The sequence below is a fragment of the Borostomias antarcticus genome (assembly GCF_949987555.1).
Source record: "Borostomias antarcticus genome assembly, contig: scaffold_50, whole genome shotgun sequence".
NCBI classification, from domain to species: Eukaryota; Metazoa; Chordata; class Actinopteri; order Stomiiformes; family Stomiidae; genus Borostomias; species Borostomias antarcticus.
In genome coordinates, this window is record NW_028176195.1 from 1,557,913 (window position 1) to 1,575,000 (window position 17,088).

The window sequence follows — 17,088 nt, forward strand, 5'->3', positions numbered from 1 at the left end:
AGCAGCCAATGAGACTGTTCCTACACAGCAGCCAATGAAGATGTTCCTACACAGCAGCCAATGAAAATGTTCCTACACAGCAGCCAGATTGTGACATCACAGGGATGCTCTGTGATGTCACAATCTGGCTGCTGTGTAGGACCATTTTCATTGGCTGCTGTGTAGGAACATCCTCAATGGCTGCTGTGTAGGAACATCTTCATGTGCAGGAACATCTTCATCGTCCAGGAAGGGTATAAAAGGGGGCCGCGCCGCCCTGAGAGTCACTAGATAGATAGATAGAGATAGAGACATATAGATAGATAGATAGATAGATAGATAGATAGATAGATAGATAGATAGATAGATAGATAGATAGATAGATAGATAGATAGATAGATAGATAGATAGATAGATAGATAGATAGATAGACACAGCAGCCAATGAGACTGTTCCTACACAGCAGCCAATGAAGATGTTCCTACACAGCAGCCATTGAGGATGTTCCTACACAGCAGCCAATGAAAATGTTCCTACACAGCAGCCAGATTGTGACATCACAGGGATGCTCTGTGATGTCACAATCTGGCTGCTGTGTAGGACCATTTTCATTGGCTGCTGTGTAGGAACATCCTCAATGGCTGCTGTGTAGGAACATCTACATGTGCAGGAACATCTTCATCGTCCAGGAAGGGTATAAAAGGGGGCCGCGCCGCCCTGAGAGTCACTAGATAGATAGATAGAGATAGAGACATATAGATAGATAGATAGATAGATAGATAGATAGATAGATAGATAGATAGATAGATAGATAGATAGATAGATAGATAGATAGATAGATAGATAGACACAGCAGCCAATGAGACTGTTCCTACACAGCAGCCAATGAAGATGTTCCTACACAGCAGCCATTGAGGATGTTCCTACACAGCAGCCAATGAAAATGTTCCTACACAGCAGCCAGATTGTGACATCACATGGATGCTCTGTGATGTCACAATCTGGCTGCTGTGTAGGACCATTTTCATTGGCTGCTGTGTAGGAACATCCTCAATGGCTGCTGTGTAGGAACATCTTCATGTGCAGGAACATCTTCATCGTCCAGGAAGGGTATAAAAGGGGGCCGCGCCGCCCTGAGAGTCACTAGATAGATAGATAGAGATAGATAGATAGATAGATAGATAGATAGATAGATAGATAGATAGATAGATAGATAGATAGATAGATAGATAGATAGATAGATAGATAGATAGATAGACACAGCAGCCAATGAGACTGTTCCTACACAGCAGCCAATGAAGATGTTCCTACACAGCAGCCAATGAAAATGTTCCTACACAGCAGCCAGATTGTGACATCACAGGGATGCTCTGTGATGTCACAATCTGGCTGCTGTGTAGGACCATTTTCATTGGCTGCTGTGTAGGAACATCCTCAATGGCTGCTGTGTAGGAACATCTTCATGTGCAGGAACATCTTCATCGTCCAGGAAGGGTATAAAAGGGGGCCGCGCCGCCCTGAGAGTCACTAGATAGATAGATAGAGATAGAGACATATAGATAGATAGATAGATAGATAGATAGATAGATAGATAGATAGATAGATAGATAGATAGATAGATAGATAGATAGATAGATAGATAGATAGACACAGCAGCCAATGAGACTGTTCCTACACAGCAGCCAATGAAGATGTTCCTACACAGCAGCCATTGAGGATGTTCCTACACAGCAGCCAATGAAAATGTTCCTACACAGCAGCCAGATTGTGACATCACAGGGATGCTCTGTGATGTCACAATCTGGCTGCTGTGTAGGACCATTTTCATTGGCTGCTGTGTAGGAACATCCTCAATGGCTGCTGTGTAGGAACATCTACATGTGCAGGAACATCTTCATCGTCCAGGAAGGGTATAAAAGGGGGCCGCGCCGCCCTGAGAGTCACTAGATAGATAGATAGAGATAGAGACATATAGATAGATAGATAGATAGATAGATAGATAGATAGATAGATAGATAGATAGATAGATAGATAGATAGATAGATAGATAGATAGATAGACACAGCAGCCAATGAGACTGTTCCTACACAGCAGCCAATGAAGATGTTCCTACACAGCAGCCATTGAGGATGTTCCTACACAGCAGCCAATGAAAATGTTCCTACACAGCAGCCAGATTGTGACATCACAGGGATGCTCTGTGATGTCACAATCTGGCTGCTGTGTAGGACCATTTTCATTGGCTGCTGTGTAGGAACATCCTCAATGGCTGCTGTGTAGGAACATCTTCATGTGCAGGAACATCTTCATCGTCCAGGAAGGGTATAAAAGGGGGCCGCGCCGCCCTGAGAGTCACTAGATAGATAGATAGAGATAGAGACATATAGATAGATAGATAGATAGATAGATAGATAGATAGATAGATAGATAGATAGATAGATAGATAGATAGATAGATAGATAGATAGACACAGCAGCCAATGAGACTGTTCCTACACAGCAGCCAATGAAGATGTTCCTACACAGCAGCCATTGAGGATGTTCCTACACAGCAGCCAATGAAAATGTTCCTACACAGCAGCCAGATTGTGACATCACAGGGATGCTCTGTGATGTCACAATCTGGCTGCTGTGTAGGACCATTTTCATTGGCTGCTGTGTAGGAACATCCTCAATGGCTGCTGTGTAGGAACATCTTCATGTGCAGGAACATCTTCATCGTCCAGGAAGGGTATAAAAGGGGGCCGCGCCGCCCTGAGAGTCACTAGATAGATAGATAGAGATAGAGACATATAGATAGATAGATAGATAGATAGATAGATAGATAGATAGATAGATAGATAGATAGATAGATAGATAGATAGATAGATAGATAGATAGATAGATAGATAGATAGATAGATAGACACAGCAGCCAATGAGACTGTTCCTACACAGCAGCCAATGAAGATGTTCCTACACAGCAGCCATTGAGGATGTTCCTACACAGCAGCCAATGAAAATGTTCCTACACAGCAGCCAGATTGTGACATCACAGGGATGCTCTGTGATGTCACAATCTGGCTGCTGTGTAGGACCATTTTCATTGGCTGCTGTGTAGGAACATCCTCAATGGCTGCTGTGTAGGAACATCTTCATGTGCAGGAACATCTTCATCGTCCAGGAAGGGTATAAAAGGGGGCCGCGCCGCCCTGAGAGTCACTAGATAGATAGATAGAGATAGAGACATATAGATAGATAGATAGATAGATAGATAGATAGATAGATAGATAGATAGATAGATAGATAGATAGATAGATAGATAGACACAGCAGCCAATGAGACTGTTCCTACACAGCAGCCAATGAAGATGTTCCTACACAGCAGCCATTGAGGATGTTCCTACACAGCAGCCAATGAAAATGTTCCTACACAGCAGCCAGATTGTGACATCACAGGGATGCTCTGTGATGTCACAATCTGGCTGCTGTGTAGGACCATTTTCATTGGCTGCTGTGTAGGAACATCCTCAATGGCTGCTGTGTAGGAACATCTTCATGTGCAGGAACATCTTCATCGTCCAGGAAGGGTATAAAAGGGGGCCGCGCCGCCCTGAGAGTCACTAGATAGATAGATAGAGATAGAGACATATAGATAGATAGATAGATAGATAGATAGATAGATAGATAGATAGATAGATAGATAGATAGATAGATAGATAGATAGATAGATAGATAGATAGATAGATAGACACAGCAGCCAATGAGACTGTTCCTACACAGCAGCCAATGAAGATGTTCCTACACAGCAGCCATTGAGGATGTTCCTACACAGCAGCCAATGAAAATGTTCCTACACAGCAGCCAGATTGTGACATCACAGGGATGCTCTGTGATGTCACAATCTGGCTGCTGTGTAGGACCATTTTCATTGGCTGCTGTGTAGGAACATCCTCAATGGCTGCTGTGTAGGAACATCTTCATGTGCAGGAACATCTTCATCGTCCAGGAAGGGTATAAAAGGGGGCCGCGCCGCCCTGAGAGTCACTAGATAGATAGATAGAGATAGAGACATATAGATAGATAGATAGATAGATAGATAGATAGATAGATAGATAGATAGATAGATAGATAGATAGATAGATAGATAGATAGATAGATAGATAGATAGATGGATAGATAGATAGATAGATAGATAGATAGACACAAGAGCCAATGAGACTGTTCCTACACAGCAGCCAATGAAGATGTTCCTACACAGCAGCCATTGAGGATGTTCCTACACAGCAGCCAATGAAAATGTTCCTACACAGCAGCCAGATTGTGACATCACAGGGATGCTCTGTGATGTCACAATCTGGCTGCTGTGTAGGACCATTTTCATTGGCTGCTGTGTAGGAACATCCTCAATGGCTGCTGTGTAGGAACATCTTCATGTGCAGGAACATCTTCATCGTCCAGGAAGGGTATAAAAGGGGGCCGCGCCGCCCTGAGAGTCACTAGATAGATAGATAGAGATAGAGACATATAGATAGATAGATAGATAGATAGATAGATAGATAGATAGATAGATAGATAGATAGATAGATAGATAGATAGATAGATAGATAGATAGATAGATAGACACAGCAGCCAATGAGACTGTTCCTACACAGCAGCCAATGAAGATGTTCCTACACAGCAGCCATTGAGGATGTTCCTACACAGCAGCCAATGAAAATGTTCCTACACAGCAGCCAGATTGTGACATCACAGGGATGCTCTGTGATGTCACAATCTGGCTGCTGTGTAGGACCATTTTCATTGGCTGCTGTGTAGGAACATCCTCAATGGCTGCTGTGTAGGAACATCTTCATGTGCAGGAACATCTTCATCGTCCAGGAAGGGTATAAAAGGGGGCCGCGCCGCCCTGAGAGTCACTAGATAGATAGATAGAGATAGAGACATATAGATAGATAGATAGATAGATAGATAGATAGATAGATAGATAGATAGATAGATAGATAGATAGATAGATAGATAGATAGATAGACACAAGAGCCAATGAGACTGTTCCTACACAGCAGCCAATGAAGATGTTCCTACACAGCAGCCATTGAGGATGTTCCTACACAGCAGCCAATGAAAATGTTCCTACACAGCAGCCAGATTGTGACATCACAGGGATGCTCTGTGATGTCACAATCTGGCTGCTGTGTAGGACCATTTTCATTGGCTGCTGTGTAGGAACATCCTCAATGGCTGCTGTGTAGGAACATCTTCATGTGCAGGAACATCTTCATCGTCCAGGAAGGGTATAAAAGGGGGCCGCGCCGCCCTGAGAGTCACTAGATAGATAGATAGAGATAGAGACATATAGATAGATAGATAGATAGATAGATAGATAGATAGATAGATAGATAGATAGATAGATAGATAGATAGATAGATAGATAGATAGATAGATAGACACAGCAGCCAATGAGACTGTTCCTACACAGCAGCCAATGAAGATGTTCCTACACAGCAGCCATTGAGGATGTTCCTACACAGCAGCCAATGAAAATGTTCCTACACAGCAGCCAGATTGTGACATCACAGGGATGCTCTGTGATGTCACAATCTGGCTGCTGTGTAGGACCATTTTCATTGGCTGCTGTGTAGGAACATCCTCAATGGCTGCTGTGTAGGAACATCTTCATGTGCAGGAACATCTTCATCGTCCAGGAAGGGTATAAAAGGGGGCCGCGCCGCCCTGAGAGTCACTAGATAGATAGATAGAGATAGAGACATATAGATAGATAGATAGATAGATAGATAGATAGATAGATAGATAGATAGATAGATAGATAGATAGATAGATAGATAGATAGATAGATAGATAGATAGATAGATAGATAGATAGACACAGCAGCCAATGAGACTGTTCCTACACAGCAGCCAATGAAGATGTTCCTACACAGCAGCCATTGAGGATGTTCCTACACAGCAGCCAATGAAAATGTTCCTACACAGCAGCCAGATTGTGACATCACAGGGATGCTCTGTGATGTCACAATCTGGCTGCTGTGTAGGACCATTTTCATTGGCTGCTGTGTAGGAACATCCTCAATGGCTGCTGTGTAGGAACATCTTCATGTGCAGGAACATCTTCATCGTCCAGGAAGGGTATAAAAGGGGGCCGCGCCGCCCTGAGAGTCACTAGATAGATAGAGATAGAGACATATAGATAGATAGATAGATAGATAGATAGATAGATAGATAGATAGATAGATAGATAGATAGATAGATAGATAGATAGATAGATAGATAGATAGATAGACACAGCAGCCAATGAGACTGTTCCTACACAGCAGCCAATGAAGATGTTCCTACACAGCAGCCATTGAGGATGTTCCTACACAGCAGCCAATGAAAATGTTCCTACACAGCAGCCAGATTGTGACATCACAGGGATGCTCTGTGATGTCACAATCTGGCTGCTGTGTAGGACCATTTTCATTGGCTGCTGTGTAGGAACATCCTCAATGGCTGCTGTGTAGGAACATCTTCATGTGCAGGAACATCTTCATCGTCCAGGAAGGGTATAAAAGGGGGCCGCGCCGCCCTGAGAGTCACTAGATAGATAGATAGAGACATATAGATAGATAGATAGATAGATAGATAGATAGATAGATAGATAGATAGATAGATAGATAGATAGATAGATAGATAGATAGATAGATAGATAGATAGATAGATAGATAGACACAGCAGCCAATGAGACTGTTCCTACACAGCAGCCAATGAAGATGTTCCTACACAGCAGCCATTGAGGATGTTCCTACACAGCAGCCAATGAAAATGTTCCTACACAGCAGCCAGATTGTGACATCACAGGGATGCTCTGTGATGTCACAATCTGGCTGCTGTGTAGGACCATTTTCATTGGCTGCTGTGTAGGAACATCCTCAATGGCTGCTGTGTAGGAACATCTTCATGTGCAGGAACATCTTCATCGTCCAGGAAGGGTATAAAAGGGGGCCGCGCCGCCCTGAGAGTCACTAGATAGATAGATAGAGATAGAGATAGATAGATAGATAGATAGATAGATAGATAGATAGATAGATAGATAGATAGATAGATAGATAGATAGATAGACACAGCAGCCAATGAGACTGTTCCTACACAGCAGCCAATGAAGATGTTCCTACACAGCAGCCAATGAAAATGGTCCTACACAGCAGCCAGATTGTGACATCACAGAGCATCCCTGTGATGTCGTCCAGGAAGGGTATAAAAGGGGGCCGCGCCAACCCTGAGAGTCACTAGATAGATAGATAGAGATAGAGACATAGAGATAGATAGATAGATAGATAGATAGATAGATAGATAGATAGATAGATAGATAGATAGATAGATAGATAGATAGATAGATAGATAGATAGATAGATAGACACAGCAGCCAATGAGACTGTTCCTACACAGCAGCCAATGAAGATGTTCCTACACAGCAGCCATTGAGGATGTTCCTACACAGCAGCCAATGAAAATGTTCCTACACAGCAGCCAGATTGTGACATCACAGGGATGCTCTGTGATGTCACAATCTGGCTGCTGTGTAGGACCATTTTCATTGGCTGCTGTGTAGGAACATCCTCAATGGCTGCTGTGTAGGAACATCTTCATGTGCAGGAACATCTTCATCGTCCAGGAAGGGTATAAAAGGGGGCCGCGCCGCCCTGAGAGTCACTAGATAGATAGATAGAGATAGAGATAGATAGATAGATAGATAGATAGATAGATAGATAGATAGATAGATAGATAGATAGATAGATAGATAGATAGATAGATAGATAGATAGATAGATAGATAGACACAGCAGCCAATGAGACTGTTCCTACACAGCAGCCAATGAAGATGTTCCTACACAGCAGCCATTGAGGATGTTCCTACACAGCAGCCAATGAAAATGTTCCTACACAGCAGCCAGATTGTGACATCACAGGGATGCTCTGTGATGTCACAATCTGGCTGCTGTGTAGGACCATTTTCATTGGCTGCTGTGTAGGAACATCCTCAATGGCTGCTGTGTAGGAACATCTTCATGTGCAGGAACATCTTCATCGTCCAGGAAGGGTATAAAAGGGGGCCGCGCCGCCCTGAGAGTCACTAGATAGATAGATAGAGATAGAGACATATAGATAGATAGATAGATAGATAGATAGATAGATAGATAGATAGATAGATAGATAGATAGATAGATAGATAGATAGATAGATAGATAGATAGACACAGCAGCCAATGAGACTGTTCCTACACAGCAGCCAATGAAGATGTTCCTACACAGCAGCCATTGAGGATGTTCCTACACAGCAGCCAATGAAAATGTTCCTACACAGCAGCCAGATTGTGACATCACAGGGATGCTCTGTGATGTCACAATCTGGCTGCTGTGTAGGACCATTTTCATTGGCTGCTGTGTAGGAACATCCTCAATGGCTGCTGTGTAGGAACATCTTCATGTGCAGGAACATCTTCATCGTCCAGGAAGGGTATAAAAGGGGGCCGCGCCGCCCTGAGAGTCACTAGATAGATAGATAGAGATAGAGACATATAGATAGATAGATAGATAGATAGATAGATAGATAGATAGATAGATAGATAGATAGATAGATAGATAGATAGATAGATAGATAGATAGATAGATAGATAGATAGATAGATAGATAGACACAGCAGCCAATGAGACTGTTCCTACACAGCAGCCAATGAAGATGTTCCTACACAGCAGCCATTGAGGATGTTCCTACACAGCAGCCAATGAAAATGTTCCTACACAGCAGCCAGATTGTGACATCACAGGGATGCTCTGTGATGTCACAATCTGGCTGCTGTGTAGGACCATTTTCATTGGCTGCTGTGTAGGAACATCCTCAATGGCTGCTGTGTAGGAACATCTTCATGTGCAGGAACATCTTCATCGTCCAGGAAGGGTATAAAAGGGGGCCGCGCCGCCCTGAGAGTCACTAGATAGATAGATAGAGATAGAGACATATAGATAGATAGATAGATAGATAGATAGATAGATAGATAGATAGATAGATAGATAGATAGATAGATAGACACAAGAGCCAATGAGACTGTTCCTACACAGCAGCCAATGAAGATGTTCCTACACAGCAGCCATTGAGGATGTTCCTACACAGCAGCCAATGAAAATGTTCCTACACAGCAGCCAGATTGTGACATCACAGGGATGCTCTGTGATGTCACAATCTGGCTGCTGTGTAGGACCATTTTCATTGGCTGCTGTGTAGGAACATCCTCAATGGCTGCTGTGTAGGAACATCTTCATGTGCAGGAACATCTTCATCGTCCAGGAAGGGTATAAAAGGGGGCCGCGCCGCCCTGAGAGTCACTAGATAGATAGATAGAGATAGAGACATATAGATAGATAGATAGATAGATAGATAGATAGATAGATAGATAGATAGATAGATAGATAGATAGATAGATAGATAGATAGATAGATAGATAGATAGATAGATAGATAGATAGATAGACACAGCAGCCAATGAGACTGTTCCTACACAGCAGCCAATGAAGATGTTCCTACACAGCAGCCATTGAGGATGTTCCTACACAGCAGCCAATGAAAATGTTCCTACACAGCAGCCAGATTGTGACATCACAGGGATGCTCTGTGATGTCACAATCTGGCTGCTGTGTAGGACCATTTTCATTGGCTGCTGTGTAGGAACATCCTCAATGGCTGCTGTGTAGGAACATCTTCATGTGCAGGAACATCTTCATCGTCCAGGAAGGGTATAAAAGGGGGCCGCGCCGCCCTGAGAGTCACTAGATAGATAGATAGAGATAGAGACATATAGATAGATAGATAGATAGATAGATAGATAGATAGATAGATAGATAGATAGATAGATAGATAGATAGATAGATAGATAGATAGATAGATAGATAGACACAAGAGCCAATGAGACTGTTCCTACACAGCAGCCAATGAAGATGTTCCTACACAGCAGCCATTGAGGATGTTCCTACACAGCAGCCAATGAAAATGTTCCTACACAGCAGCCAGATTGTGACATCACAGGGATGCTCTGTGATGTCACAATCTGGCTGCTGTGTAGGACCATTTTCATTGGCTGCTGTGTAGGAACATCCTCAATGGCTGCTGTGTAGGAACATCTTCATGTGCAGGAACATCTTCATCGTCCAGGAAGGGTATAAAAGGGGGCCGCGCCGCCCTGAGAGTCACTAGATAGATAGATAGAGATAGAGACATATAGATAGATAGATAGATAGATAGATAGATAGATAGATAGATAGATAGATAGATAGATAGATAGATAGATAGATAGATAGATAGATAGACACAGCAGCCAATGAGACTGTTCCTACACAGCAGCCAATGAAGATGTTCCTACACAGCAGCCATTGAGGATGTTCCTACACAGCAGCCAATGAAAATGTTCCTACACAGCAGCCAGATTGTGACATCACAGGGATGCTCTGTGATGTCACAATCTGGCTGCTGTGTAGGACCATTTTCATTGGCTGCTGTGTAGGAACATCCTCAATGGCTGCTGTGTAGGAACATCTTCATGTGCAGGAACATCTTCATCGTCCAGGAAGGGTATAAAAGGGGGCCGCGCCGCCCTGAGAGTCACTAGATAGATAGATAGAGATAGAGACATATAGATAGATAGATAGATAGATAGATAGATAGATAGATAGATAGATAGATAGATAGATAGATAGATAGATAGATAGATAGATAGATAGATAGATAGATAGATAGATAGATAGACACAGCAGCCAATGAGACTGTTCCTACACAGCAGCCAATGAAGATGTTCCTACACAGCAGCCATTGAGGATGTTCCTACACAGCAGCCAATGAAAATGTTCCTACACAGCAGCCAGATTGTGCCATCACAGGGATGCTCTGTGATGTCACAATCTGGCTGCTGTGTCGGACCATTTTCATTGGCTGCTGTGTAGGAACATCCTCAATGGCTGCTGTGTAGGAACATCTTCATGTGCAGGAACATCTTCATCGTCCAGGAAGGGTATAAAAGGGGGCCGCGCCGCCCTGAGAGTCACTAGATAGATAGATAGAGACATATAGATAGATAGATAGATAGATAGATAGATAGATAGATAGATAGATAGATAGATAGATAGATAGATAGATAGATAGATAGATAGATAGATAGATAGATAGATAGATAGATAGATAGATAGATAGATAGATAGACACAGCAGCCAATGAGACTGTTCCTACACAGCAGCCAGATTGTGACATCACAGGGATGCTCTGTGATGTCACAATCTGGCTGCTGTGTAGGACCATTTTCATTGGCTGCTGTGTAGGAACATCCTCAATGGCTGCTGTGTAGGAACATCTTCATGTGCAGGAACATCTTCATCGTCCAGGAAGGGTATAAAAGGGGGCCGCGCCGCCCTGAGAGTCACTAGATAGATAGATAGAGATAGAGACATATAGATAGATAGATAGATAGATAGATAGATAGATAGATAGATAGATAGATAGATAGATAGATAGACACAGCAGCCAATGAGACTGTTCCTACACAGCAGCCAATGAAGATGTTCCTACACAGCAGCCATTGAGGATGTTCCTACACAGCAGCCAATGAAAATGTTCCTACACAGCAGCCAGATTGTGACATCACATGGATGCTCTGTGATGTCACAATCTGGCTGCTGTGTAGGACCATTTTCATTGGCTGCTGTGTAGGAACATCCTCAATGGCTGCTGTGTAGGAACATCTTCATGTGCAGGAACATCTTCATCGTCCAGGAAGGGTATAAAAGGGGGCCGCGCCGCCCTGAGAGTCACTAGATAGATAGATAGATAGATAGATAGATAGATAGATAGATAGATAGATAGATAGATAGATAGATAGATAGATAGATAGATAGATAGATAGATAGATAGACACAGCAGCCAATGAGACTGTTCCTACACAGCAGCCAATGAAGATGTTCCTACACAGCAGCCAATGAAAATGTTCCTACACAGCAGCCAGATTGTGACATCACAGGGATGCTCTGTGATGTCACAATCTGGCTGCTGTGTAGGAACATTTTCATTGGCTGCTGTGTAGGAACATCCTCAATGGCTGCTGTGTAGGAACATCTTCATGTGCAGGAACATCTTCATCGTCCAGGAAGGGTATAAAAGGGGGCCGCGCCGCCCTGAGAGTCACTAGATAGATAGATAGAGATAGAGACATATAGATAGATAGATAGATAGATAGATAGATAGATAGATAGATAGATAGATAGATAGATAGATAGATAGATAGATAGATAGATAGATAGATAGATAGACACAGCAGCCAATGAGACTGTTCCTACACAGCAGCCAATGAAGATGTTCCTACACAGCAGCCAATGAAAATGTTCCTACACAGCAGCCAGATTGTGACATCACAGGGATGCTCTGTGATGTCACAATCTGGCTGCTGTGTAGGACCATTTTCATTGGCTGCTGTGTAGGAACATCCTCAATGGCTGCTGTGTAGGAACATCTTCATGTGCAGGAACATCTTCATCGTCCAGGAAGGGTATAAAAGGGGGCCGCGCCGCCCTGAGAGTCACTAGATAGATAGATAGAGATAGAGACATATAGATAGATAGATAGATAGATAGATAGATAGATAGATAGATAGATAGATAGATAGATAGATAGATAGATAGATAGATAGACACAGCAGCCAATGAGACTGTTCCTACACAGCAGCCAATGAAGATGTTCCTACACAGCAGCCATTGAGGATGTTCCTACACAGCAGCCAATGAAAATGTTCCTACACAGCAGCCAGATTGTGACATCTCAGGGATGCTCTGTGATGTCACAATCTGGCTGCTGTGTAGGAACATTTTCATTGGCTGCTGTGTAGGAACATCCTCAATGGCTGCTGTGTAGGAACATCTTCATGTGCAGGAACATCTTCATCGTCCAGGAAGGGTATAAAAGGGGGCCGCGCCGCCCTGAGAGTCACTAGATAGATAGATAGATAGATAGATAGATAGATAGATAGATAGATAGATAGATAGATAGATAGATAGATAGATAGATAGATAGACACAGCAGCCAATGAGACTGTTCCTACACAGCAGCCAATGAAGATGTTCCTACACAGCAGCCAATGAAAATGTTCCTACACAGCAGCCAGATTGTGACATCACAGGGATGCTCTGTGATGTCACAATCTGGCTGCTGTGTAGGAACATTTTCATTGGCTGCTGTGTAGGAACATCCTCAATGGCTGCTGTGTAGGAACATCTTCATGTGCAGGAACATCTTCATCGTCCAGGAAGGGTATAAAAGGGGGCCGCGCCGCCCTGAGAGTCACTAGATAGATAGATAGAGATAGAGACATATAGATAGATAGATAGATAGATAGATAGATAGATAGATAGATAGATAGATAGATAGATAGATAGATAGATAGATAGATAGATAGATAGATAGATAGATAGATAGATAGATAGATAGATAGACACAGCAGCCAATGAGACTGTTCCTACACAGCAGCCAATGAAGATGTTCCTACACAGCAGCCAATGAAAATGTTCCTACACAGCAGCCAGATTGTGACATCACAGGGATGCTCTGTGATGTCACAATCTGGCTGCTGTGTAGGACCATTTTCATTGGCTGCTGTGTAGGAACATCCTCAATGGCTGCTGTGTAGGAACATCTTCATGTGCAGGAACATCTTCATCGTCCAGGAAGGGTATAAAAGGGGGCCGTGCCGCCCTGAGAGTCACTAGATAGATAGATAGAGATAGAGACATATAGATAGATAGATAGATAGATAGATAGATAGATAGATAGATAGATAGATAGATAGATAGATAGATAGATAGATAGATAGATAGATAGATAGATAGATAGATAGATAGATAGACACAGCAGCCAATGAGACTGTTCCTACACAGCAGCCAATGAAGATGTTCCTACACAGCAGCCATTGAGGATGTTCCTACACAGCAGCCAATGAAAATGTTCCTACACAGCAGCCAGATTGTGACATCTCAGGGATGCTCTGTGATGTCACAATCTGGCTGCTGTGTAGGAACATTTTCATTGGCTGCTGTGTAGGAACATCCTCAATGGCTGCTGTGTAGGAACATCTTCATGTGCAGGAACATCTTCATCGTCCAGGAAGGGTATAAAAGGGGGCCGCGCCGCCCTGAGAGTCACTAGATAGATAGATAGAGATAGAGACATATAGATAGATAGATAGATAGATAGATAGATAGATAGATAGATAGATAGATAGATAGATAGATAGATAGATAGATAGATAGATAGATAGATAGATAGATAGACACAGCAGCCAATGAGACTGTTCCTACACAGCAGCCAGATTGTGACATCACAGGGATGCTCTGTGATGTCACAATCTGGCTGCTGTGTAGGACCATTTTCATTGGCTGCTGTGTAGGAACATCCTCAATGGCTGCTGTGTAGGAACATCTTCATGTGCAGGAACATCTTCATCGTCCAGGAAGGGTATAAAAGGGGGCCGCGCCGCCCTGAGAGTCACTAGATAGATAGATAGAGATAGAGACATATAGATAGATAGATAGATAGATAGATAGATAGATAGATAGATAGATAGATAGATAGATAGATAGATAGATAGACACAGCAGCCAATGAGACTGTTCCTACACAGCAGCCAATGAAGATGTTCCTACACAGCAGCCATTGAGGATGTTCCTACACAGCAGCCAATGAAAATGTGCCTACACAGCAGCCAGATTGTGCCATCACAGGGATGCTCTGTGATGTCACAATCTGGCTGCTGTGTCGGACCATTTTCATTGGCTGCTGTGTAGGAACATCCTCAATGGCTGCTGTGTAGGAACATCTTCATGTGCAGGAACATCTTCATCGTCCAGGAAGGGTATAAAAGGGGGCCGCGCCGCCCTGAGAGTCACTAGATAGATAGATAGAGATAGAGACATATAGATAGATAGATAGATAGATAGATAGATAGATAGATAGATAGATAGATAGATAGATAGATAGATAGATAGATAGATAGACACAGCAGCCAATGAGACTGTTCCTACACAGCAGCCAGATTGTGACATCACAGGGATGCTCTGTGATGTCACAATCTGGCTGCTGTGTAGGACCATTTTCATTGGCTGCTGTGTAGGAACATCCTCAATGGCTGCTGTGTAGGAACATCTTCATGTGCAGGAACATCTTCATCGTCCAGGAAGGGTATAAAAGGGGGCCGCGCCGCCCTGAGAGTCACTAGATAGATAGATAGAGATAGAGACATATAGATAGATAGATAGATAGATAGATAGATAGATAGATAGATAGATAGATAGATAGATAGATAGATAGATAGACACAGCAGCCAATGAGACTGTTCCTACACAGCAGCCAATGAAGATGTTCCTACACAGCAGCCATTGAGGATGTTCCTACACAGCAGCCAATGAAAATGTTCCTACACAGCAGCCAGATTGTGACATCACAGGGATGCTCTGTGATGTCACAATCTGGCTGCTGTGTAGGACCATTTTCATTGGCTGCTGTGTAGGAACATCCTCAATGGCTGCTGTGTAGGAACATCTTCATGTGCAGGAACATCTTCATCGTCCAGGAAGGGTATAAAAGGGGGCCGCGCCGCCCTGAGAGTCACTAGATAGATAGATAGATAGATAGATAGATAGATAGATAGATAGATAGATAGATAGATAGATAGATAGATAGATAGATAGATAGATAGATAGATAGATAGATAGATAGATAGATAGATAGACACAGCAGCCAATGAGACTGTTCCTACACAGCAGCCAATGAAGATGTTCCTACACAGCAGCCAATGAAAATGTTCCTACACAGCAGCCAGATTGTGACATCACAGGGATGCTCTGTGATGTCACAATCTGGCTGCTGTGTAGGAACATTTTCATTGGCTGCTGTGTAGGAACATCCTCAATGGCTGCTGTGTAGGAACATCTTCATGTGCAGGAACATCTTCATCGTCCAGGAAGGGTATAAAAGGGGGCCGCGCCGCCCTGAGAGTCACTAGATAGATAGATAGAGATAGAGACATATAGATAGATAGATAGATAGATAGATAGATAGATAGATAGATAGATAGATAGATAGATAGATAGATAGATAGATAGATAGATAGATAGATAGATAGACACAGCAGCCAATGAGACTGTTCCTACACAGCAGCCAATGAAGATGTTCCTACACAGCAGCCAATGAAAATGTTCCTACACAGCAGCCAGATTGTGACATCACAGGGATGCTCTGTGATGTCACAATCTGGCTGCTGTGTAGGACCATTTTCATTGGCTGCTGTGTAGGAACATCCTCAATGGCTGCTGTGTAGGAACATCTTCATGTGCAGGAACATCTTCATCGTCCAGGAAGGGTATAAAAGGGGGCCGCGCCGCCCTGAGAGTCACTAGATAGATAGATAGAGATAGAGACATATAGATAGATAGATAGATAGATAGATAGATAGATAGATAGATAGATAGATAGATAGATAGATAGATAGATAGATAGATAGATAGACACAGCAGCCAATGAGACTGTTCCTACACAGCAGCCAATGAAGATGTTCCTACACAGCAGCCATTGAGGATGTTCCTACACAGCAGCCAATGAAAATGTTCCTACACAGCAGCCAGATTGTGACATCTCAGGGATGCTCTGTGATGTCACAATCTGGCTGCTGTGTAGGAACATTTTCATTGGCTGCTGTGTAGGAACATCCTCAATGGCTGCTGTGTAGGAACATCTTCATGTGCAGGAACATCTTCATCGTCCAGGAAGGGTATAAAAGGGGGCCGCGCCGCCCTGAGAGTCACTAGATAGATAGATAGATAGATAGATAGATAGATAGATAGATAGATAGATAGATAGATAGATAGATAGATAGATAGATAGACACAGCAGCCAATGAGACTGTTCCTACACAGCAGCCAATGAAGATGTTCCTACACAGCAGCCAATGAAAATGTTCCTACACAGCAGCCAGATTGTGACATCACAGGGATGCTCTGTGATGTCACAATCTGGCTGCTGTGTAGGAACATTTTCATTGGCTGCTGTGTAGGAACATC